This window comes from Rhipicephalus microplus, chromosome 5, assembly GCF_043290135.1.
Source record: "Rhipicephalus microplus isolate Deutch F79 chromosome 5, USDA_Rmic, whole genome shotgun sequence".
Taxonomy (NCBI): Eukaryota; Metazoa; Arthropoda; class Arachnida; order Ixodida; family Ixodidae; genus Rhipicephalus; species Rhipicephalus microplus.
This window is the reverse complement of record NC_134704.1, coordinates 155339977-155364575: the sequence shown is the minus strand read 5'-3', so window position 1 is coordinate 155364575 and position 24599 is coordinate 155339977. Positions and strand designations below refer to the sequence as shown.

The following is a 24599-nucleotide window of genomic DNA, read 5'->3' as shown; positions in this document are numbered from 1 at the left end:
AGACCTTTGAGCTAGCACTTCACAACATATTGTATGTTAGCGCGAATAAAAAGTGATCTCTAATCAACACGGCTTTATTTCTTGCCGCTCAACTACCAAAACTCTTGCTAATATCATGACGCCAATCCCCCCCCCACCTATTTCTCAGAGAGGACAAGTCGATGTACTCTACTGTGACCTGAGTAAGGCTTTTGACGTATGCAACCACTGAGTGCTTTTGATTAAAGTGTCAAAATTTTGTGTTGACTGGTCTGTTGTGAATCTCCTTCACAGCCATCTGCTTAATACGTCATGTTAAGTTGCAGTAACCGCCAAACGTCTTCCTTCTACAAAGTGACCAGTAGAGTCCCTCAAGGGTCGGTATTAAACCCACTCTTATTTTCAAATAAGTTAATAATGTTTCTTTTGCAGTTCGCTATTACTTCTTTCCCTTGTATGCTGATGGCATCAAGATATTTAACGAAATATATTAATTTAGCGATTGTCGCCTGCCGCAGTGATATTTGAGTTTTTTCTCCGTATGACGCCCCAACGATAACTTATTTGAATATCTTAAAGGCCATATTCACTAGTGTATCTCGCAAAAAAGCGATATTGTCATTTTTGTATTCTGTCAACACCATCTTGTAATGTAAGGTTTATAAATTCAGTGGTGTTGGTGTTCTTTTTGGTAGTATGCTAAATGTTTCTGCTGACATTAAATGTCCTGCCAAGCATGGTCCTCGTTCTCTCGGCTGTGTTTGCAGAATTCCTCGGAAACTAGGTTATCCTAGAGCCTTCCGAAAAATGTACACCACAATATGTCTGCCTCAACTTGAGTATGCAACCGTGATCTGGAATGGCATCACTAAATCTGGCAGTGACGCCATTGAGCGAGTTCAGAATAAAAATCAAAAGCAGTTACAACCATCGTTTTGCTAGAAATGGCTCTGGATCTCGATATAACACTGCCAGATTATTATCATTGTCATCACAACAAGGCTGAAGTAATCGCGCTGTCCTCTTATTCCTTTAAAATATATTTCATGACATGATTTAATGCCCTATGCTTCTCAGTAGTGTTAATTTTTCAATGCACCGTAAGTGAACCAGAGAGAATCGACCATTTGATGTTCCTCCCAACTTAATTCAACTCAACTTCTCCCGAAATGAAATGTCTGTATAATGACGTTTTTGACAGTCTACCGTCAATTTTTATCTCAGCTTTACGCCCTCTTCAGGTGGTCTTGCACAATGTATAGATTCTTCCCTTTTCCGTTTTTCAGGAAGCCTTACACATAGTTCTGTATGCTCTTATTTCACTGCCATTCCATGATTCTCGACTTGTCTTTTATTCTTCCCTGTTCGCGCTAGTTCGTTTTTTCTGAGCATTTTTGTTCTTTTCATTTCAAGTGTTTTTTCTGTATACGCTGTTGTCTTGCTGACTTGCTGATTTTTTATTGTTTTATATTAGCGTGTACCTGCACAAAGATCTTATGGTTGTTCCTGGGAACGTTAAATAGACTATTGATTGAATATTGCTTGATTATTATTTGATTTAGGTAACCAACAGCTTCGGACTTTATTAAAAAGAAACATTCAGCAAATTGTTTTTAGTTTCGGTTAGACCAGAAGCTTACTAATGAAATCTTCCTGGCCTCTCTTTCTGTGCTTGTTTGTTTGTTTGTTTAAAAATTTTGGTTTGGTTTAGAATCCTTGTGGTGCTCTGCAAAAACACACGAAATGACAGGTTCGCATGAAGCTAGACAATGTCTTCGCTTACTAGGTATTGTAGTTTTGCGCACTCATTCAAGTAAGTGTGAAGCTTGCAATATCAATATTTCGCCGTGGAGTATCAAAAAATACATCACTCGTAAATATAATCTGCAGCCTACGCCTCACTTTTGACGTGCGTCGATAAGGGTATGCTTCTCACTGCAGGTTTTGTAATTGTTATGGCAGCTGTTGCGCTATTTTATTATTTTTCATGGCTATCAACACATAATATTCAGACGCAATTTTTAAAATTCACGTAGTTTGTAAGCAGGGACAATAATGACGTGCGTTATGGACGGTTCTGTAAAAAAGATAAAAAAACTTTCAGCTGCAAACTACATTGCCTAAATTTGTTGAGTATAAAAATTGAGTACCCTTCCGGAACGCCACACCTTCTCTTATGCTTACTTTCAGCGTATTCCCTATTTGCGCATAACTTTCAGATAACACATTATTCTGGTCTTGTAATGAAGTTTCGATGTGTTGTAATGAAGTGATATATTTTGTGTCTTTATACTTTTATTCCTTTTGATCAAGCTCACCTAAAATAAAAACACATAACTAATGATCAAGAATATGTCTTTTGATACAAATATACGCAATATGCAATTTGTTACGACAAAGAGCAGTGTTTTGAAGGTAACTTGCTTATACATTTTACATATTCAAACCTAAAACTTTATGTTTCTATACATCTTGCCCTGCAACAGAATAAAACGAATCAAAAAAGCCCAGAATAAAGAACAAACTAAGCATAGGATGACAGTTTGCAGAGCTTTGTTTGATTGAATTAGGTAGCTAGGATATAAACTTCCTTCCTGCCTACGCAAGCTCTTTCAAGCGCTATAAATCACGCCCTCATTCATCTTGCGTGTGTTTCTTATTTTACCTTGCATGCAAATTAAGTCGCTTCACTGAAAGAGGAGCGCAATGCGAACGCACGCACAGACGTCAAGTTGTCTTGAGCAGTGACGGAGTATACGGAACAGCAGCAGTTGCTTGTCATGCTGGCTTTGAGTTCGGAGAGAGAGTGCTGGTGTGGCTTCGGGGATCTCTGTATTATTTCCGGTACGAGGCCCGGAAATCAGTGGGAAATATTTTCTGTGGCTCAAGCAACAATTCATTTTATTTCCGACCTCATGAATGCATTGTATCCTCGTTTCCGGGGCTAAAGACGTTCAGCCTGGTCCACAGCCCTTTCGCTTTCAGTAAGGGTTAAAGTGGTGAAAACCTTACCGGGATGTGATTCGCATGGAAGATTCAAGTGCGAACTAGAGCCCGATAATTTCGTAGAGTTGAAAGCCAGGCTTGAGATTTTCTCTTTTGCTCTTCATTTTACATCAATATACTGGAGTGGTCAGTCTTTTATTTCAGTGCAAGATTATGAAGTAAACGGAAAAAGGCGTGCGGGTGCTCAAAACTTCACGCGACTTTCAGGTTGTCGCACATGTGAAAAAAAAACAGAACTGGCCGATCTCCCGACTTGTGGGAGCCGCTTTCATGCCAAGAAATCGGCGAGTGATTGCCTTTGAGTCATTTTAACATGAAAGATTTTTTTATTGCATGGTCCCCCAAAACTTCACCGACGCAATGCAGTCATGGATGTGATGTAGTTAAAGTATACACAAACAGAACACAAAGAAATACAGCAGAAGTAAAAGTTTGGGCGTACCTGCGATCCAACACGCAACCTTTCAATCCGCAGCCCTAGATACACAGTGCCCCGCCGCGGTGGTCTAGTGGCTAAGGTACTCGGCTGCTGACCCGCAGGTCGCGGGTTCGATTCCCGGCTGCGGCGGCTGCATTTCCGATGGAGGCGGAAATGTTGTAGGCCCGTGTACTCAGATTTGGGTGCACGTTAAAGAACCCCAGGTGGTCAAAATTTCCGGAGCCCTCCACTACGGCGTCTCTCATAATCAAATGGTGGTTTTGGGACGTTAAACCCCACAAATCAATCAATTAGATACACAGTGCCTCACCCACTGAGCCAGCAACGCATTTGAGGAGAGCTCTACCAAGATGCCTTATAAGTCTCCCACTCTTACTCTCTGTACCTGCACTCTTTGTTCGTCGAAGCGGTGCCGCAGCCTATGAGCAGTGGTGAGAGGTACTGCATTATGGCACTAACAAGTACTGACAGAGAACGCTAGATAGTTTCAACCCTACGGCGCTTCAATGGTAGCATTCGAACGAACGCCGGCACATTGTGACCCCAGCAAAGCCACCTACATTAGGCCTACTCAGAACAGCCAAGTGTGGCCTCCGCCACCAGCTCCGACGTTTCTGGAGGCAATCTGAGGCACCGTGGCACTTCAGGCATGCGAACGTCTGACAACTCGTTCGCCTTCCTTGTGCAGACTTTCCTCGGCCTGCTTCTCGCTTCCAGATGGGGGAAGCTTGCGATCCGGGCAGAGCACTATGGTGCAGGCTCACAGTGTTACGTACTATCATGCGCTAAAAATCCCGTCCTCCACGTTGTAGGAGTTGTTGCCTCAATATTTGCCATATCCCATCCTCATTCTGGTTGCGCATGATCAGCACCGAGCACCACCCACCAGCTCATCTACAAAAGCTCGTGCAACGCACTCGACGCTTCTTGGGCACGGTGGCACTTCAGGCATGCCAACGTCAAACAACCCGTTCGTATTCCTAGTGCAGGTGAGGAAGAAATACGAAAAATGTATACGCTCTGGCGATCCTTTTTTTTATTGTGCTACCGTGCCCACGGTTTTCTTGTATGCCATGTTGAGTTAGGAGGTTTTTGCGAAAACCGCTAAGAGTGATACATAAACTAACCAGGGACCTACGCAAGATAAAATCGCAAGTGCATTAAAGGAAATCACTGCGGATAATACGTGTATCAAGGAAAAGCGGCCTGTCAATATTGATAAAAAGCTAGAAACTCTATCAAGACTCAAAGAGATGGTTAGTCTCTGCCAGGAAGAGCTTGTCAGCATGAAGCGCACATATAAATTGCTGAAAAAAAAGGTCGACGACCCAGAAAACAGAAGGAGGCGATTGTTTATGAAGTACCTGAAGCTGATGGAGAGATGAGTGAAATTCTCGAAGAAGCAGTGAATAAGGCTATTGTTCAGATCACCCTCGGACTAGAACGCGTTTCTATTGAACGAATACACCACCTGGGACAAGCGAAACAAACTAAAAATAGACCAGTCATTTTGAAGTTTTTAGATTTTAGGCAGAAGGCAGATTTTAGGCAGATATCAGACATTTAAAAACGAATACAAACTTAAAAACACAAGCTTCTCGATTGGAGAAGACTTTTCGCCTAGAATCCGAGACAACGCAAAAGGTATTGAACAGCGCTAAAGAAAATCAAGAAAAGAAGGAGAAGGTATTGCTGGCATTCGAAAAATTATTTAATATTTACCAAGCCTTTATCTGGGATGAGGAAAAGAACAAGGTTCCCATATAAAAAAAGAATGAGGTGCCATCAAGGAAGCAAACTCGCCAAGCTCGTTCACACGCAAAATCCAAGCCCTGACCATAAGAATATTAACGCAATAAGTGTTCTAAACAAAATAGATGCTCTCGAAACTCTTCTGCTAGAATGCAGTCCTGAGATAGTAGGTGTCACAGAAACATGGCTTTCTTTCTTAATATTTGTTAGTGAAGTTGTTCCTTCAAATTATTCCGTTATTCATAAGTATATAGAGTTTCTCGTGGCAGGGGCGTTGCTCTACTCACAAAAAAATGCCTTTCTAATGTGTCGCTTTCAGTTGTAACAGATTCTGAAGCAATTTTCTGCCGGATTCTTTGCGATAGCACTCCCATATGCATTGGATGCTTTTATCGAAGCCTGTCATCCGGACATGAATGCATAACTGCATTTGATGACTTCATGCAGCATCACGTTCAGAGCTCCCGTATCCTGCTTATGGGAGATTTTAATCTACCAGAGAACGACTGGACTACGCGTAACCACGCATTATCTGCCTCGGATGATCTTATAAACCTAATACCGAGCTTTAGCCCTCAGCTAATCGTAGTACTTCCAACCCGCTTCCACAACACCGCCAGGAACATATTATATCTGATACTGATTAATCAGCACTTTCCGAAAGACCTTGTTCGAACTGACGTAGGTGACGGCATATCTGACCATTATATTGTCATATGCTTGCTGCCGCTTGGCTCCAGTATGGCATGTGAACAGCGTCGCTCATCTGTAATTGATTTCAAAAGAGCTGACAATAACAGCGTATTAACCCATTTCACACATGAGTTCGATAACTTTTTACAGCTAGCTTCCGACGCATCCAGTGATACTCTTCTACTTTAGGTAAATTTCAAATATACTGTTATGTACTGTGTTACTAACTTCATGCTAAAGAAACACAAGAAAGCTCCGGGGAATATTCCTTAGATAACACGTGAGGTTAACCAGGCAAAGCGAAGGTTGAAAAGGTTGCGTGTGGCTGCGAAAAACCATAAGTGTAAAGCATCCATCCAACAGAAGGTGCCGTGCGCAAAATCAGAGCAAAAATTAAAAAGTGTCAGACAATACTACTGTAGTGTTACGCTTTCAAGCTTTATTAAAAGCAATCCAAACAATATTTAGAGATACCTTCGCGCTGCTTACTGAGTCGCACACCGCACAAAGGAAAGATAGGAAAAGGCTAACGAATACAACATTTTTTTTCAGTTGGTGTTCACAACTGAAAATGGCGTTATTCCTCGAGTATTATCTCGCAATTTGCTAAGCATCGATCACCTAGAAGTCACAGAGGCAGGAATACTAAAGTTACTTCTTAACTTAAATCCTAAAAAAAGCCAGTGGTCCAGATGATATTCCCGATGAGTTTCTTAAAAAAGCACACAGAATCATGTAGCAAGTTTGTTGGGCTACTCTTTCGAAAGTCGCTCACCTCATCAGAGCTGCCAGATGACTGAAAAATTGCAAAAATATTACCTTTTCATAGATCAGAAAAAAATCATTGGTTTCAAATTACCCATCCATATTTTTCACTAGCATTTCATGCGAGCAACTAGAGCATATCATCTTAAAACTCATAACTGTTTTTATTGAGAAAATAATGCTTTTGTCTCCTAATCAACACAGATTTTGTAGTGGCCTGTCCGTTGTTACACAGCTAATCCAGGTGGTTCATGATCTAGTATTTACCTTAAATAATCGCGGTCAAACAGATATGATTTTACTTGATTTATCTAAAGCTTTTGATTGCGTATGTCACAGCAAATTACTCATAAAGCTGAAAAGTGCGATAGGAGAGGGGTTAGTGTTTTCTTCGATGACAATTGTTTAGCAGATCGCTCTCAGTTCGTCTTGTGTGAGGGTCATACGTCGAACATAGCCCCCTTAGCTTCTGGGGTCCTTCAAGATTCTGTCTTGAGGCTACTATTATTTTTCATTTTCATAAATGACATATGGTCAGACATTGACTGTAATATCAATCTGTTTGCAGACGACTGTATTATTTATGAGAGGATAAGCGGCTTCACAGACCACATTACTTTCAAAGAATGTCTAACCAAGCTAGTGGATTGGTGCGATAAGTGGCGAATGTATATTCATGTTAAAAAATCTGCAGCTATAATGGCAACACTTAAAAAGAATCCATTACAATTCATTTACATCATTCATGGTTCAACGCTGACTAATGTTGTTCAGTATAAGTACATAGATAATACATTATCATCTGACCTGAGATCGGAAACACACATAACTAACGTCACTGCGGCCACACTTCGTAAACTTTTCTACCTAAAAAGACGATAGAGAATTGCACTAGCACACGCAAAACTCTTGGCTTACACCATGTTCGTAAGACCGGTATTAGAATATGCCAGCGTAGTTTGGTTTTCTTATTCCCTAAAAAGTATTGGTAAATTAGAGGCAGTGCAACGCAAAGCCATACGGTTTTTACACAACAAGATCAAACGTACAGATTTTTCAACTAACCTTCTCGCTTCTTCTGGCATCGATAAACAGTCTACAAGGGCAAACGAGGTGCGCCTGAGGTTCCTGTACTAGTTGCTACATGGCCACTACAAGGTAGATGTGTCTAAGTGCGTCACACTTTCACAATCACGCCCTACTTGTTATAAGCAGAAGTACAGTCTGCAAAATTATTCCTCAAATAGTGGCATTGTCGGGAACTCGTTTTTTTCCCTTAAAATACGCGAATGGAATAAATTGAATAGAAGCGTTACTAATGCCGAGACTCTATCTGAATTCAGCGCAATGTTGGAAACCATGCTAAACATACAGTTGCGCGTCTATGCTTCGCATACCTTTGTGATTTCCCTCTTTCCTGCTTGCACAGTGCACTACAGCAGGTCACACAGTACTAAATCAGGCCTACTTTTTTGCCTTTATTTGGTAAAATGAAGATGATGATTTTCTCGTTTATTTTCACTTTATTTTGCTAATTCAATGCATCACTCAAATACCTTGCATGGTATGCGCGAATCAGCAGTTTCCTGAGTTTTGTGCTAGAAAACTGCGCATAATAATAATAATTCACTGTAATTTCTCCTGCTCTTCTGATATCATGCATACAAAAAAATTTGGTGCGTTTTAAACTGATGCCCCTCGCTTCAGTATTTTTTTTGTTCTGATTTTGTTTCCTAGTGCAAATAAAGTGCGCAATAGTTTTTCTGACGCAATTATAGGTAATGATGATTGGCCAATATTGCAGATGCGCTACATATACGCATATTTCTAACAGTGTATTACAAATATTGACTCGAATATTTTCTTGTTTTTCACTGTAGAAGAATTCACTGTTCCTTGTATTTTGTTGTTGTTTACCAATAGTGTAGTTGAATCTGCCTTAGAAATTTACTCTATGCTATGCATGAATCAATACCATCTGCAATATGCCCTCTGTAACGACTCCAGAATTGGGGTCAACGGTATTGAAAATAATAAAAAATCTTGAAGGCCACAAGCAGAGGCTGCAATCTCGACGCGCTAATTGGAGATATGCTACGGGCGCAGCGCCAATATGAACAAACAGTATTTCTCCACCGTCTATTGATACGAGGGTGAAGGCAACGACTACGAGAATTTTGTCATTGAACGCCGCTCAAAACCAAAGGCATCAAGCTCGGGTGATTGTCGTGCGAGTGAGTTGTGTGCAGTGAAGTGCACGCCATGGAAAATCAGGAGGCTGTGGCGCGTTCACGGCTCAAGCCGAAAACTTTGGTTCACGCATTTTCGAAATTAATCATCATCAGCATCATCGTCATCATCGCCATTATCATCATCATAGTCATCGTCATCGTCATCCTCATCGTCCACTGCAGGACAAAGGCCTCTCCCATGTTCCGCCAACCAAGTCGGTCCTGTTCTTGCTGCTGCCATTTTATACCCACAAACTTCTTATTCTCATCTATTCATCTAACTTGCAATATGATATACTACTCAACAAATTAGAACGGTATGGCACACGAGGGGCAAGTCGAGTTTTTTAAAAGCTACCTTACCAATCGACATTAAACGGTTCATTTTTGCAACACTAACTCAGGAGTTTCGCCCATTGCATCTGGAGTACCACAGGCATCGAGATTGGGACCTTTATTATTATTTCTGTACATGAATGACTTCTCTTCGATATTACACAACTTCACGCTAGTTATGTACGCTGGTGACATTGCTCTGATTTTTACACTCGAGTCCATCTATGGAGCCTTAAGCATGGCAAACAAAGAATTGAAACAAATCTGTAATTAGTTTCAAGCCAATAGGGTGGCTTCAAACGTTAATAAAACAAAATATATGGTAATGCATTCCCCATACAAAGTGATTGCTTTGAATTCATGTGTGCTTCAGGCTCACAGCCGAACAATCGAAAAAGTAAGTAGTTTAACATACCTTGGAACCGTGTTGGATCATCGTTTCAGCTAGAAAGTCCATAGAAACTCTCTGCGAGAAACTCGCGACAGTCTGCTATACTTTTTTCAATTTCGCCAGTACTTTGACGCGGAAACTATAGGAACAATATACTTTACCCCGTTTCCCGGCTAACTCTCGTACTGCGCCCCGCCGCGGTGGTCTAGTGGCAAAGGTACTCGGCTGCTGACCCGCAGGTCGTGGGATTGAATCCCGGCTGCAGCGGCTGCATTTCCGATTGAGGCGAAAATACTGTAGGCCCGTGTGGTCAGAGTTGGGTGCACGTTAAAAACCCCAGGTGGTCGAAATTTCCGGAGCCTTCCACTACGGCGTCTCTCATAATCATATGGTGGTTTTGGGACGTTAAACCCTACATATCAATCATCAACTCTCGTACTGTATTGAATCTTGGGGCCATACATACGACAAATACCTAAATCCACTTATAGTCCTGCAAAAACGGGCTATCCTCTTTATATCAAACGCAAACTATATGGCCTCATCTAAACAACTTTTTCGACAGTACCAGGTAGATCTACAACTAGTCATAAATTATAAAACAACAATAACGATGTAAAAGTCTACAACATAAAATATCCCTCTTCACCGCTCCCTTTTTATCCCTTCACAATTGCAAACAAGAGCCCGTATTAGTGGTAACTGCTTGAGACCACTGGTTAAAAATTGGCAGACCCATGCACAGTGGGAATCGATGATACGCAAAGCACGAATGAGGAAGGTTGATATGTGGTTCTAAAATCAGACAACGTTATGAGGCGGAGGTAAATTATGCCGTACATTACTTCCATGCTATGATTATAATACTTGCATATGTCATTTATCTTCGTGACCTATTCACTTCACCTCATACCAAATTTGGTATATGTAGAGCTAGAAAAACGGCCGCGAGCGTGCTATAGGCGCAGCATGTAGTCAAGATTTACATTACACGCATGCCATCATTATAATGTTTCGACGTGCTATTTAGCTTCGTCGTCTATTCACGTCACGTAATATCAACTTTGGTATATGTTGAGCTAGCGATACGGTGGCGAGCACGCTATGAGCGTAGCATGTAGTCATGGTTTATATGACACGCATATCATGGTTGTCATGTGTGAACGTGCCATTTGTCTTCGTCGCCTATTCACATCATGCGATACCAAGTTTGGTCTATGTGAAGCAATAGCGAAACGGCCGCAAGCGCATCAAAAACGTGGTATGTTGTCATGTTCTTACATAGCACGCGTTTCATGATTGTCATGCTTGCGCCAGTGTTATACCTACGCATCTATGAACGTCACGAAACACCAGATTTGATATACGTAGAGCTAGTGAAACGACAGCGAGTGAATCATGAAGGGCCCAACGTGCTATGACGTAAGGTTGACGCACGCTCACGCTTTGTGCAGTGACACTAGGCTAGCAAAACGCGAGCACTCCATAGTCTCGCGCCCGGTGCGACCGGCGTGACCAGCGTCCGTCAGAGCGGCCATGCGGCCATCAGCGTGAAATGCAACATGCTGCATTTCGTGCCGATGGCGTTATCTAGCTCTACTTAGACAGCGCTGCGTCTGCTTCTCCTCGTGATGGAGGGACGCCGGGCGCGCTCAAACTCGCATGCGTTAAAGCAACGCTGCTTGGCTTCGTGCCTGGCGTGGCATCGCTGGCGTGACGCGACGAAACGAACGCCAGCGTGCACGCGTGCCGGGTCGCGTCGAAGTGTATTGACGCCTTGATAGTGGCATGTACTCATGTTCTGGCACAACACGCATCTCATGATTATCATGTTTACACCAGTCACATACCTTCGTCATCCATTTTCGTGACGTAAACCAAATTTGGCATAAGTGAAGCTAGCGAAATGGCCGTGAGCGCACCATAAGTGTGGTATGTGGTCATGTTGTTTCATGACACGCATGCTATGACTATCAAGTTTGGACGTGTCATTTACCAATGTTGGCCGTTCGCGTCCAGTAATACCAAATTTGGTACATGTGAAGCTAGCGAAATGGCCGTGAGCGCATCATGGCCTAGCATGTAGCCCTGTTGTTACATGACACACATCTCATGATTATAATGTTTGCACCAGTCAAATACCTTCGTCATCCATTCATATCCCGTAATACCTAATTTGGTTTGTGTGAAGATATCGAAACGGCCGCGAGCGCATCATGAGCTCGGCATGTAGTCGTGTTTTTACATGACATGCATCTCGTGAATAATATTGTAACGTGGACTGAAAGAGCGAGGAAGAAGAAGAGAGCGGACGCTCTCGAGCGATTTCAGTGGCATTCGTAACAGCTTTGGTGGAGCAGTGCTGGGAAACTTGCCATACTGGACCCCGCAGCAGAAGTTCTTCGAAGAAGCAGACGCTTAGCTGGCCTAACCCCAGACAGCATCAGCATGAACGACGACACAGCAATCCCATTGACGTACTACGCTGCTGCATTCACCAGTGCCCCCGACACGGCACAAGGTGGCCGTTGACCTCGACAACCAGACTACTGGGCAGCTGAGCCACGAATTTTCTCAGGTAAAGCTGACAAAGATGTGGACGCTTGGCTAAAACACTTCGACAGAGTGAGCCGCTACTACGAATGGGGTGCACCGGTGAATTCTGTGAACGTAGTATTCTTCCTTGCCGGGACAGCCTTGCTTGGGTTTGAGAACCATGAACATGTCCTCCTCACTTGAGTTATATTTGTTAAAGAACTGAAGGCCTGCTGTGGGGACACGAGTTCCATGAAAAAGAAAGCTAAGCAAACGTTGTCACGTAGGGCTCAGTTGCCCGGCGAGACGTGCACAACCTACATTGAAGAAGTATTGAAGCTTTGCGGGATTGTTAACGCAAATTTGTCTGACGAAGACAAATTCGGTCAGTTGTTAAAAGGCATCGCCGAGGACGTATACAATGTTTCGATAACAAAAGAAAACGTGAACACTGCTTCGATTTTCAGGCAGCGGTGTCACGCATTCGAGGCGTTGAAGACCTGGAGAATTCTACCCAAGTTCGGGCGCTTGGACAATGTTCCCACTGTCGCAAGTACGGACGTCGCCACCTGCGAAGACATTCCCTTCCCCGTACGTCGGGTAGTTCGAGGAGAACTCGTACGACTTCAAGCATGTGACGTTCACCACCAATGCTCGTTCGCCGCGTGCCCCGAACCACCTCCCTACTGGATACGAGAGCACCACGTCGAAAACCAACGACGCACAGAAACTGCAGATTTTACCCCGCGGCTTCCATTTTCCCCGACGGGTCGTGGCCACCACCGGATGTCATCATCTCGACGTGCCACTCTGGACCTCCAACCGTCGTCAACCAGGCCTCTAAGAGAAGATTACTATGCGTCATCACAAAATGTTCCTGGGGAGCGCGACCCGTCTCCGCGTACTTCTGCCACCTCTGATCCTGCTAATGTAAGCCGACAAGTCCCCGTTTGCTACACATGTGGTCGCCCAGGGCATATTTCACGCTTCTGTCCTAGACGGCCGCCTGCACCGCCACGTTTTTCGACGTTGCCGAATCGTATGTACGAAACGCCTGTGCCGCCACGTTTTTCGACGCACCCGCCTCATATGCACGAAACCTGGACCTCTCACCCGGCCGACCACCGTCCCCGACAGCAATGGCCTAACAAATTTCGCAGCGAGTCCCCCGCCTCCGAGCGAAGCCTGACGACACGGTTCCGCCGGTCGCCGTCTCCGGGTCGTCGGTCACCTTCCCCGCATCAGCTGGGAAACTAACTGGTGCGACCGATGAAGGTGCGGTCCCGGGACGTCAGTTTCGCCAATTCCTCCTTCTGCTGTGATGTTGATGAACAAAGCGTGTGTGTGTATAGACAGTGCAGATACTCTTGCTCTTGTAGACACTGGTGCTGCTGTCTCGGTTATGAGCCTTCGTTTCAAACATCGTTTCTTGGGTCACAAAGTTATGTTCGCGTGGAATCGTAAAGAAACTTTTCGTGGAGTTGGAGGTGAAGCGTTATGCCCTGTTAATATTTGGTAAGTTGTACTCACGATTGGTGGACAAAATTTCCGAGTTGAATTCACTGTACTGGCTCGCGCAACTCATGACGTCATTATAGGGATAGACCTCCTTCATGAATGCGGTGCTACGCTTGACTGTGAAACTGGATAGATTTTGCTACAAAGTACGTTGTCCGTTGCAATAATTGACGATTTTCCGACTCTGCCCATCGATGTTCTTTCGTTGTCTGAAGATGTGACGATCACTGGTCGGACAGCAGTGTTTGTACCCGTATGCTCTTCTCACGTCCGCACAGGACCCTGCACTGCCCTTGTGGATCCTCATCGTGCAAACACCATCAAGAAGAATGTGCTGGTCCCATGGTCTGTCCTTACAGCCATCGACGGACATGCTTGCTTGCGGGCGCTCAACGCAGCCTCAGAGCCTGTTGTTCTACCAGCCGGATTCAAACTGGGAATGTTCGAGGAGCAGGCCACAATTGACGTCACAATGGTCTCATAGTCTCCAGCCATCAGTCACACTGCGCCCAACTACTCAGCCGAGATTAAACGTATGATCAATAAGCTGTTGCCTTCTTCGGAGCAGAATATCCTTGCACGGTGCGCGGGAGTCTTTGGTTTCGCTCAAAACAAGCGTTGTTCCATGTTGCCCGAATCCCGTATGCACCACCGCATCAACACGGGAGATGCTACACCGATACGCCAGAAACCCTATCGCGTATCTCCGTCAGAGAAGCAAGTGATCGCCGATCAGGTCAACGACATGCTGCAGAAAGGCGTTATTCAAGAGTCAAGCAGTCCCTGGGCAGCTCTTGTTATATTGGTAAAAAAGAAAGACAACTCTTGGCGATTTTTTGTAGACTACCGCCGTCTCAACGCCGTCAAAAAGAAAGACGTGTATCCGCTACCACGCATCGACGATGCTGTTGATTGTCTGCACTCGGCAGTATACTTTTCGTCCGTCGACCTAAGGTCTGGATACTGGCAAATACCAATGCATCCGTCTGACAAAGAGAAGACTGCTTTTGTCACGCCTGATGGGTTATTTGAATTCAACGTTATGCCGTTTGGCTTATGCAATGCCCCAGCTACCTTCGAGCGATTCATGGGCTCCATCCTTCGTGGTCTCAAATGGGAGATATGTATGTGTTATCTCGATGATGTAATTATTTTTGGCAAGACATTTCACGAGCACAACCATCGGCTCAGTGTTGTTCTAGATTGCGTCAAACAAGCTGGTCTCCGTTTCGTTTTAAACGCAAAGAAGTGTCATGTCAAAGAAGCCCTTTTGCTTGGATATCTAGTCGACAGACCCGCACAGAATCAGTGCTGTTCGAGACTTCAAGCAACCGACGTCTGTGAAGGATCTCTGTAGCTTCGTGGGCCTGTGTTCTTATTTTCGTCGATTTATCAAAGACTTCGCCCAGCTTGCTCATCCCCTGACAGAGTTGCTTCGCAAAAACGTCCCATTCCGATGGACCGTTGAGTGTGAGGCTGCTTTCGAGCAGCTGAAGTATTCGCTTACTTCCGGGCCCCTCTTGCGCCATTTCGACCCGGAGGCACTCATGGAACTGCATATAGATGCTAGTGGTATCGGTGTTGGTGCCGTGCTAGTTCAATATCACGACAGCCGCCAGCACGCCGTGGCGTATGCAAGTCGTACTTTGACTAAGGCGGAGAGGAAATATACGGTCACCGAACTGGAATGTCTTGCAGTTGTTTTTGCCGTCCAAAGTTTAGACCTTATTTGTACGGCCGGCAGTTCAAAATCGTCACAGATCATCATTCGCTTTGTTGGCTTGTCGAACTACGTGATCTAGCTGGTCGGTTGGCTCGCTGGGCATTACTGCTTCAAGAATATAATTATTCTGTGTCCTGCAAGAGCGGTTGATGTCACGCAGATGCCGACTGCTTATCTTGTCTTCCATCTCCGACTGTGGATGCTGATGATGATGATTTCGACAACTACCTGGCCGCAATCTCATCCAAATTCCCAAATTTTGACGTCTTCTGTCACGAGCAACAGCGTGAACCTTCGCTGAAACCAATGATTGATGTGGCTCGTAGCTCTAAACGCGCCACGCTATTCGTGATTCATGACGCCCTACTATATCGCAACAATTAGTCCAGCCATGCTTCCACACTACTCCTCGTCGTGCCAGAATGCCTGCGTCTTGCGGTATTCCAAGTCATGCACGATGACATCACGTCTGGGCACCTTGGATTTGCCCGAACGCTTCACCGTATCCGACAACGTTTTTACTGGTCTCGACTCTGGAAGGCCACCAAGCACTACGTCGCAAGTTGTGATGTCTGCCAACGCCACAAACAACCTACCACACCATTGGCCGGCCCACTGCAGCCGGTTAAGCCACCGACATCACCATTCGAAAAAGTTGGCGTAGATTTACTGGGCCCTTTCCCCAAGTGTTCCACCGGCCGCCGCTGGATTATTGTGTGCGTAGATTACCTAACGCGGTATACTGAAACGATGGTGGTTGCTTCAGCCACATCATCTGATGCGTCATGGTTTCTTCTACACTCGATCATACTTCGTCACGGGGCCCCTCGTGTGGTGATAAGTGATCGCGGCCGACAGTTTACCGCTGACATTGTCGAAAAGTTGCTACGGCTTTGTGGGTGTCAGTATCGCCATTCCACGCCATACCACCCTCAGACTAACGGCCTCACTGAGCGCACCAATCGTACCATCATCAACATGCTTTAAATGTACGTCGTAGCGGATCACAAGAACAGGGATGCCGTATTACCTTTTGTTACATAAGCCTTTAATACCGCGAAACACGAAGTCACGGGTTATGTGCCTTTTTTTCTTCTCTATGCTCGTCATCCCCAAAGTTTCCTTGGCACCATACTTACTTTTTCGACGAACGAAAATGCCAGTGTCGCACAGACTTTGTGTCGCGCCGAAGAAGCTCGTCGACTTGCTCGGCTCCGAACTCTTTCCGCCCACGCTCGCGCGAAAGACCGTTACGACGCAAAACACCCACCTGTGACGTTTGCTACAGGTGACTTGGTCTGGCTGTGGACGCCTGTTCGAAAGAAGGGACTTTGCCAGAAGTTTCCAAGTACTCAGGACCATTCGACATTACTCACTGCCTAAGTGACATCACTTATGCAATTGCGAAAGTGACAGCTCAGAACCCGCACTCGCGCAAGACGCAAATTGTGCACATTGCCCGATTGAAGCCCTACAACAACCGATCACTTCTACTCGCTCGGTGAGCTTCGTCTGGCCCGGAAGGAAATATAACGCGGACTGAAAGAGCGAGGAAGAAAAGATTGGACGCTCTCAAGCGACGGTGATTCGGCAGTGACGGTAGAGCGCTGACACTTTCCAGTGTAAATAAACCCATCACATTCGTAACAATATGTTAGGGTCTGTCACTTGTGTTTTCCACGCAGTCACGTCATACCATACTTGTTTTACAACATGTCATGTGAACGAAACAACCGCAACAGCAGCAAGACCATTAAATGTAAATAATGACATTCATGACATGCATGTCATAATTTTCATGTATGACTAGTGTCTCATACTCGTCATACAGTCATGTAATGGCATACCAAGTTTGGTATCGATATCATTATTGAAGCGGCCGGGAGAGCTGAAGGTCGTAAACGGATAGATAGATAAATATATAGATAGATAAATATATAGATAGATAGATAGGTAAATAGATAGATAGATAGATAGATAGACAGATAGATAGATAGATAGATAGATAGATAGATAGATAGATAGATAGATAGATAGATAGATAGATAGATAGATAGATAGATAGATAGATAGATAGATACGCTCTAAGTCACCGAAGTTTGTTCAGAAATGCTTCGCATTTAAACTGTTTATGGCAGAAGACGACTTTATAGTGTTGCAACGTCAAGCGGAATAATCTACCAGTGGAATTGAAACAACATGATGCTTTTACATTAATGCTCAAACGTCTTTACAAAGAGCTCTATTAGACTACTGATAAGTTTCGTAAAATGATGCAAAGTGACATGATCCTAAACTAATATTTGTATGCTGACCAGGAATGCAATTACCAGATGCACAGAAATATTAGATGTATTATGTTAAATATGCAAATTAAAAACGTATTTAAAGTGTAGTGTATAAGTTGGATTTTTCTTCTTCAATATGTTTGGTATCTGTGTATAAGTGATATGTTTGTCGTTCATTGAGCAACTTTGTCTCCTGCCTCGAATTTATGTATGTTATAATTGCATGATCCATACTAGCATTCTACTAAGGATACAGATGTTGCTAACATATTTTCTTTATGCATGTTGTTAATTCATAATAAAGTTCAAAGCCCCGCCGCGGTGGTCTAGTGACTAAGGTACTCGGCTGCTGACCCGCAGGTCGCGGGTTCGACTCCCGGCTGCGGCGGCTGCATTTCCGATGGAGGCGGAAGTGTTGTAGGCCCGTGTGTTCAGACTTGGGTGCACGTTAAAGAACCCCAGGTGGTCTAAATTTCCGGAGCCCTCCACTACGGCGTCTCTCATAATCATATGGTGGTTTTGGGACGTTAAACCCCGCAAATCAAATCAATCAATAATAAAGTTCAAAGTTCAAGCTTTATGTCTCACCCTAACTCGCTTGCTTTCTCTGGGAATCCAGTTAGTCACCTTTAATGACCAGCGGTTATTACGTTGAGCATATAACGACCCGACCAGCGGCGATGAGCACACCAAAGCCTTACCGAAATGCGGCCGAAGCGATCCACCAGCGCAAGCAGGGTGCTGGTCATGAACACAACACCGAGTACCAAGCGAATCTACAGACGTACGCTAACCCCTAAATCATATCTCCTTCGCGGCAGTGGAGTATGAGTTTACCAAACAATATATAGAAAACCAGTTCCACTGTTTGGGAAACCCTCTGCCTCATGGGTGATGCGAAGCGTGCTTTGCTTTAGTTCCTACGAGGCGATGCCTCCGGAAAATTCATTCTGGTCGCGAGTCGTTGGCTCTGAAGATGGATACAATGTGCCACCAGGTGACAACATAGGTCCAGTAATGTCGAAGGGTGCTGTAGCTACTAAACAACAATAGAAAATATATATCATTGAGTAAGAAACTTTCAACCACTTCGGCGAAGGCATGTTTTACTTTTCAGAGCTATACTCATTTCTACATCAAAGGCATCAAAGCACACTTTTTTAAGAATTGAACCAAGCAAAAAGAGGTAATTTTACGTTCTTTTTTTGGTAACAGTTGGATGCATATGATGAACGCTGACTGCTGTATTATTCTGAGGTCGAAAAGTAAGCTCTACTTAAAGAAGGACTCTCGTTAGAGTACAGATTTCACTACTATTTACACATAGTGCAATATATGGTGCAGTAAATGAAATAATGCCTAAAGTTTGTTCGTATCTCTTGATGTGGTATTTATTCTGTTATACGACATCTCCTACAAATTATGGTAGCATATGGATATTTAGTTACTTAAAAAGTAGTTAGTATGCCAATAAAATTGTGACCTTGACATTTCCTGTGACCTTCTCGTTATTAGGTACATAGCAACGAAAAAACAGTAATTGATCAGTAGAGACTGGTCATTTTTTACGAAACATTATCAAGGAAGCATAGCGGGCGTTATTTTGTAAGTTTAATTGTTGTACAGTAATTTTGGTACGAAAGGTAATTTTTTCGTCTACAGATGACGTATTAGGATAGACTCAAAATAGACGCATACAATCTGCCACTTTTTTCTTGAATACACTATTAGTAGTTGCTTTATAAGGCTAGATAGAGAGAACGAATTTATTTCGACAGATTCAGTCAAGTGTTCTTGCTGATTACTTGGGAAATGGGACGCTAAAAGACAAACCTTAGCGTAAGCTTGAATGCAGTCAAAGAAAATCAAGTATCGTCACCGAACAGTTTTCACTTCACCACGATAATATTTGTGGTCATCGAGACTCAGTAGAAATGATGCCTCCGTGTTCCACGAAGCTGGTGCCTCAGCACATCCAACCCACGCAAAATCGAAGAAACTGGTGCGCTGTCCAATCATAAGACACGCTTAAATTGATCGAAATTGCTATCTCAACACCGGCTTCACTTCTCATTGTTCCGCTAAAGATCTTATTACTACCCGCCCTGGATCGGGCACGTTCATGAGAAAAAAAAAAGCATTAGATTTTCAGACCTCTTCCCGAGGATGGCTATTTTTCCTTGTGTCGAAATTACCGGTTTGTCGTTTTTATATTCGCAAATCGCGTGAAATTGTGTTGGATATTTCTGTTCTGTCTACATCGATTTTTTTCTTATTTCAACAGAATGTTTGGTATGTCTAATGCGCCCTTATTAACGAGCTCAATGAGATAGGCAGTCTTTCTCTCTCGGATTCCCTTCTTTTTTGAAATTATATTTAACGCTTTTTACAGTGATAAAATAGAAATTCCATATTTTTTCATCCTCCGTAAGCTTCCCTATTGGTTGAGAAATCTTGATGATATCATTAAATTTAGTCGCAGCACTTAAACGCTCAATAGGGGTCCAACTGTGCCGAAAATAACTTCGGTTTATGCCCCAATATAAACTTAGCAGAAAGCAGGAATGCTCATCTACTTCTTTCGGGGTTGCGCTTGTCTAGCCTTGCAACTCGTTTTCTAACAAGTGACGTTCTGAGTGGAGAGCTGCTAGGAGCCCCGGTTGCAATATGGTGTCGTTTCTTCTCTTCATCGTCATGTCGCTCGGCGTAAAGCAGATAAAAACAAGAATATCGTAGTTCTCTATAACAGACTCATATACATCAAGGGGACCGGAGAAGAAATTGAGGCTGAGGAGGACCGATGTATTAGCGGGAGTAGGATGCGCATAGGAAAGGGAAAAGACAACGCATAGCACAGTTATGCATTACATTACTCAGGAAAAACCATATATAGCAGAGCTATGTGAAGTACGAGTATTCAATTATATTTGAACCTTTATTTGGAAGTGTAAAGGTTGCAATACTACCAAAAACTGGCTGGACGGAAAGACAGAAGCTAGTTGAACGTTCAAACTTAACTTAATAATGTTTTAATGTACATAAGAAAAATATCAAACGCATGCAGATAGTCATCGTTAACAAGTTTCAGCAACTTATGGACACAAACACACAAACACACACACAGAGTATAATAGATTATGATTGTTCAATTGACTAACACAGTTGCAGTAAGTCAATTAAATTAGGATGTTTTGCATTTACTTACAGCATTGCAATCAGCCAGATTCTATTATGCAAGTTATGTCTGCCTCCCCAAATAATGTAGGTCATTTGACGGAATTTCGCTTTTAAATTCATGAGACTTTAGAAGAATATGTTGGTCATACGCCATCTGTTTTAATGGTTTGAAAAATTTAAGTAATGCTGCAACCCACACAATGGTTTTCGAAATTCGGAGACATCAGTGTACTTAGATCTCATGTACAAATTTCTTCTCAACAGTCGCCAGGAATTATGTAGCGAAATATTTTCATTTACTCGAAGCGCTGACTTTATCTACCACCACGTCATATGGTGTAACTTTCACTTTATGCGGGAGCACTGGGAATAGCAACCACTTGCAAAACAAACGCCAGGATGTCGGAATGAACTGTTTCAATGGCTCACTCAGCTTCGTTGCGCACATGATAATGAAAGATCTCTTGCCTCAATTAAGCAACGATTAGTACGCGTACGCCATGCCGACATACAGGTTGATGCTGCTGAGGTGCAGAAAACTGTAGAAGAATTTATTTATGAGGTGGCTATCTAAACTAGTACTCACGAGCATGACAGCCCATTTGCTATACGATGTTGCACGAAGACACTATCTCGTAGCAGTCACAGTTGCTTCAATTGAGCACTGAAATAATGAGAAAAAACACAAAGCTAAATACTGTGTTGAATGAAAAACTAGACATAAAAAATGTAATGCAATACCAGCAGTGTTATTCGAGAGCAAACGGATTCATAATGTTTTGTGACCCTCGGTAAAAATCACTTGCTCGCGGCAAAGAAAAAAACGTTAGCATGCAGCAGTTACTCAGATGCGCCTAATACGAACAGCATTTGATGAAGCGAAACAATTGTACATTTTTAAAGGAATCGCCCGTGAAAATTGAAAGTTCAAATGCTATTATCCTGTCGCGTACACATCGAAAGTGTGACATGATTGCGAAGCACGCTCGTAAGTATTTCTGGTACCCTCGCATTTTTGGACGTGCTCTTGCATGTAAACGCATGCATCGGCTTGCTGTTCACCCCCGTCGGAATGCAGCTGTCGTAGCCAAAATTTGAACCCATGCTCGAGGTAAGCAATATGGCATCATAAGAAACATCGAGCGCTAGCACCGTTTGCGATTTCGCTGAAAACAAAAGTTTAGTTTTTCATTGTTTAATCAGGAAGATAATCAATGCTGCTTTGGTCGTTTGTTTTAAGCGTGAGACAAGCAAAAAAGTTAACGCTGGCCGCTCTACGGCATACGAAGCAAGTGCATGTTATGCATACGCGCGCCACAGCAAGAGTACAAGAGGCCGTGCCCTGACGTCATGCAAGCCTCCCATCAGGCGGCGCAACTCCAACTTCTCGGAGATCAACGATACTACACGATTGAACGAGGCCTTTCTATCTTCTCCTGTACGCCAGAGACACCCTGTACTCTTCCATTGATTTGTGTGCAAATGGGATTTTGATTATTTTTCTATTTGTTTTTCTTGATTACGGTTAAACTCAGCATGTACTTCTTAAATTAGGCATGGTGGTCCTAACGCAGCCTGTGTTTTCATGTATTCAAGCCAATATAATAAACAAAAAGAAACTTAGACGCACTTGGCAGTAGTTAATCCTGATTAGAGCGGCATGTGTAAGTTTGCAATGGCCTACAGCAGAGGGTATGACTGTAAAGAACACGAACGAAAATGTCTCGAAAAGAAAAGAGTCATCCTTCATCGGGTTTAACAATTATTTAGGTAATAAGGTGAACTTCCTGGCCTCAGAATTTGTTCCAACACTCACTTTGTTTTTCGAAATGCCGTAAATAATCAAGAAGCTCAATGTTTCACCTGAAGAAGGCGGTCTATTCGAAAGCAGCGCTCGTGCTCATTGCTTGGTGTTTTGTTCTCAAGCTACATTCCAACGCTGCGAAAATTGTGTAATAGAAAAAGAATAAAATAGGACCTGAAAGAGCAAAATTGTTGCAGTCGTAATTTTTTGGTTCATACATTTTTTTATGCTCATGCTGCTGTGATTTTTCAAAGCACGTCACAAAAGGCTGCAAGGGAAGCAGTAAAACGAGCACTAACAGTATTATCAAGTCTAAAGAACTTATAATGTGCCAATATATAGTCTTCTTTATGCTAAAATTCCATTTTATTAGTGCTTTTCTGCAGATAATGTAACAAGTTTGCTCCATCATGCAGCTGAAATTTAGTGTGAATGATAATCAAGCCGGAAGTGATATGACAGCGTTGATTGTCTTACACCTCACTGAAAAATACCAGAAGTGAAAGAAAATGAAGCATATGACGGTGAATAAACAAAAACCGCAAAATAAAGCACGTATTTAGTAACGTTTTTTTGCTTTACATTTCACCAATAAAAACCTGTTTTAAAATTCAACAAAAGCACTCGTGATAAACTCTATGACGCGGAGTTCAAAATTTTTTTAAAACCTTGATAGGCGGCCATTGCTACATAAAGAGATCTGCTCTGGAACTGAAAGAAAAATGGCTACTGGTACGCGAATAGTTGCCTTGAAATTGACAAAACTGTGTTTTGCCGCGAGAATGTTAAATAGCTAGTTTTGCCGAAGTTCCGGCGTGATTGGTTGTCAGCCAACAATTATGTGTTTGACCGAAAAACCCAGTAAGATGGAAAGAAAATAAACAAAGAATTTCGGTTTGGATCAAAGTGGAGATCGAATCAGGGTCGTCTGCGTGTCAAGTAGGTGTTCTGCTACACAGCCATGCATCTGCTTCCAAATTAAGTGAAAATAGCTTTCTCTGCCTGAAGATGCAGTGAAAGTAACTCCTCCTTTCCAAATACACGTGGCATGTACACTAGCCTCGCAATTCAGCATGTAAGATATCAGTAATAATGCGTGGTACAAGCGTACACTGTCATCGGGTGTTTGTACATGTGATTATCGTAAAAACTTCATGGTTAAAAGCAAGTCACCCACAGCAAGATGCACACACGTTAGTGCACTTGTTCCCTTAAGGCCACGCAGAGGGTGCATAGCAAGTTTGAAAAGATTTCACGCGCATAATTGCTCGTGGTTTAAAGTACGCTACCCGTTTCGCAGAATGAAGACATACTTTAAAGCTTCACCGACACGAGTCTCTTTCAACTTTATCGGCTACATTATAGTAAGCCCCAATTTAAACTTCTCGAGTAACGTCATACAATAAAGAGGATGAAAAAAGTGAATGAAGTACGCACTATAGGGAGAAGATATCGCTATCGGGTTCATTTCTCCAGGGCGAAGCTTAAGGATGTCCCATTTTTGTTACGTCTTGAGCTCGTACACCTGTCTCCACAAAGTGCACAGGTGTTGCTGCAGATATCAGACACAATGCTGTATTCACTACTCAGCTGTACAATCCCACGCACTACACTATGCGGGCTATAAGCAATAATATAGCAGTGGCAATAAATGTCTTGTGTGTGTGTGTGTGTGTGTGTGTGTGTGTGTGTGTGCACGGTGTATGTTTGTGTGTTTGCATGTGTATGTGTGTTTGTGGAGGAAACTGGCAGAGGTACACACATAAATGAAAGCATGCTGTAAATCTGGGTGGGCTACCCCGCCATGGTGGTCTAGTGGCTAAGGTACTCGGCTGCTGACCCGCAGCTGGCGGGATCGAATCCCGACTGCGGCGGCTGCATTTCCAATGGAGGTTGAAATTTTGTAGTCCCGTGTGCTTAGATTTGGGTGCACGTTAAAGAAACCCAGGTGGTCGAAATTTC

At 43.3% G+C, this 24599-nt stretch overlaps 1 long non-coding RNA gene across 1 annotated transcript in view; it reads right to left on the bottom strand.

Moving 5' to 3' along the window:
- LOC142817984 (uncharacterized) overlaps nt 1-24146 on the bottom strand; it is a 110699-nt gene extending 86553 nt beyond the window's left edge. The window contains exons 1-2 of the long non-coding RNA XR_012895460.1: nt 24075-24146; nt 21420-21497 (exon numbers count right to left, since the gene is read on the bottom strand). This is a non-coding gene — a long non-coding RNA (uncharacterized LOC142817984). The remainder of the gene's footprint in view (nt 1-21419; nt 21498-24074) is intronic.
- Between the last annotated feature and the right edge of the window lie 453 nt (nt 24147-24599).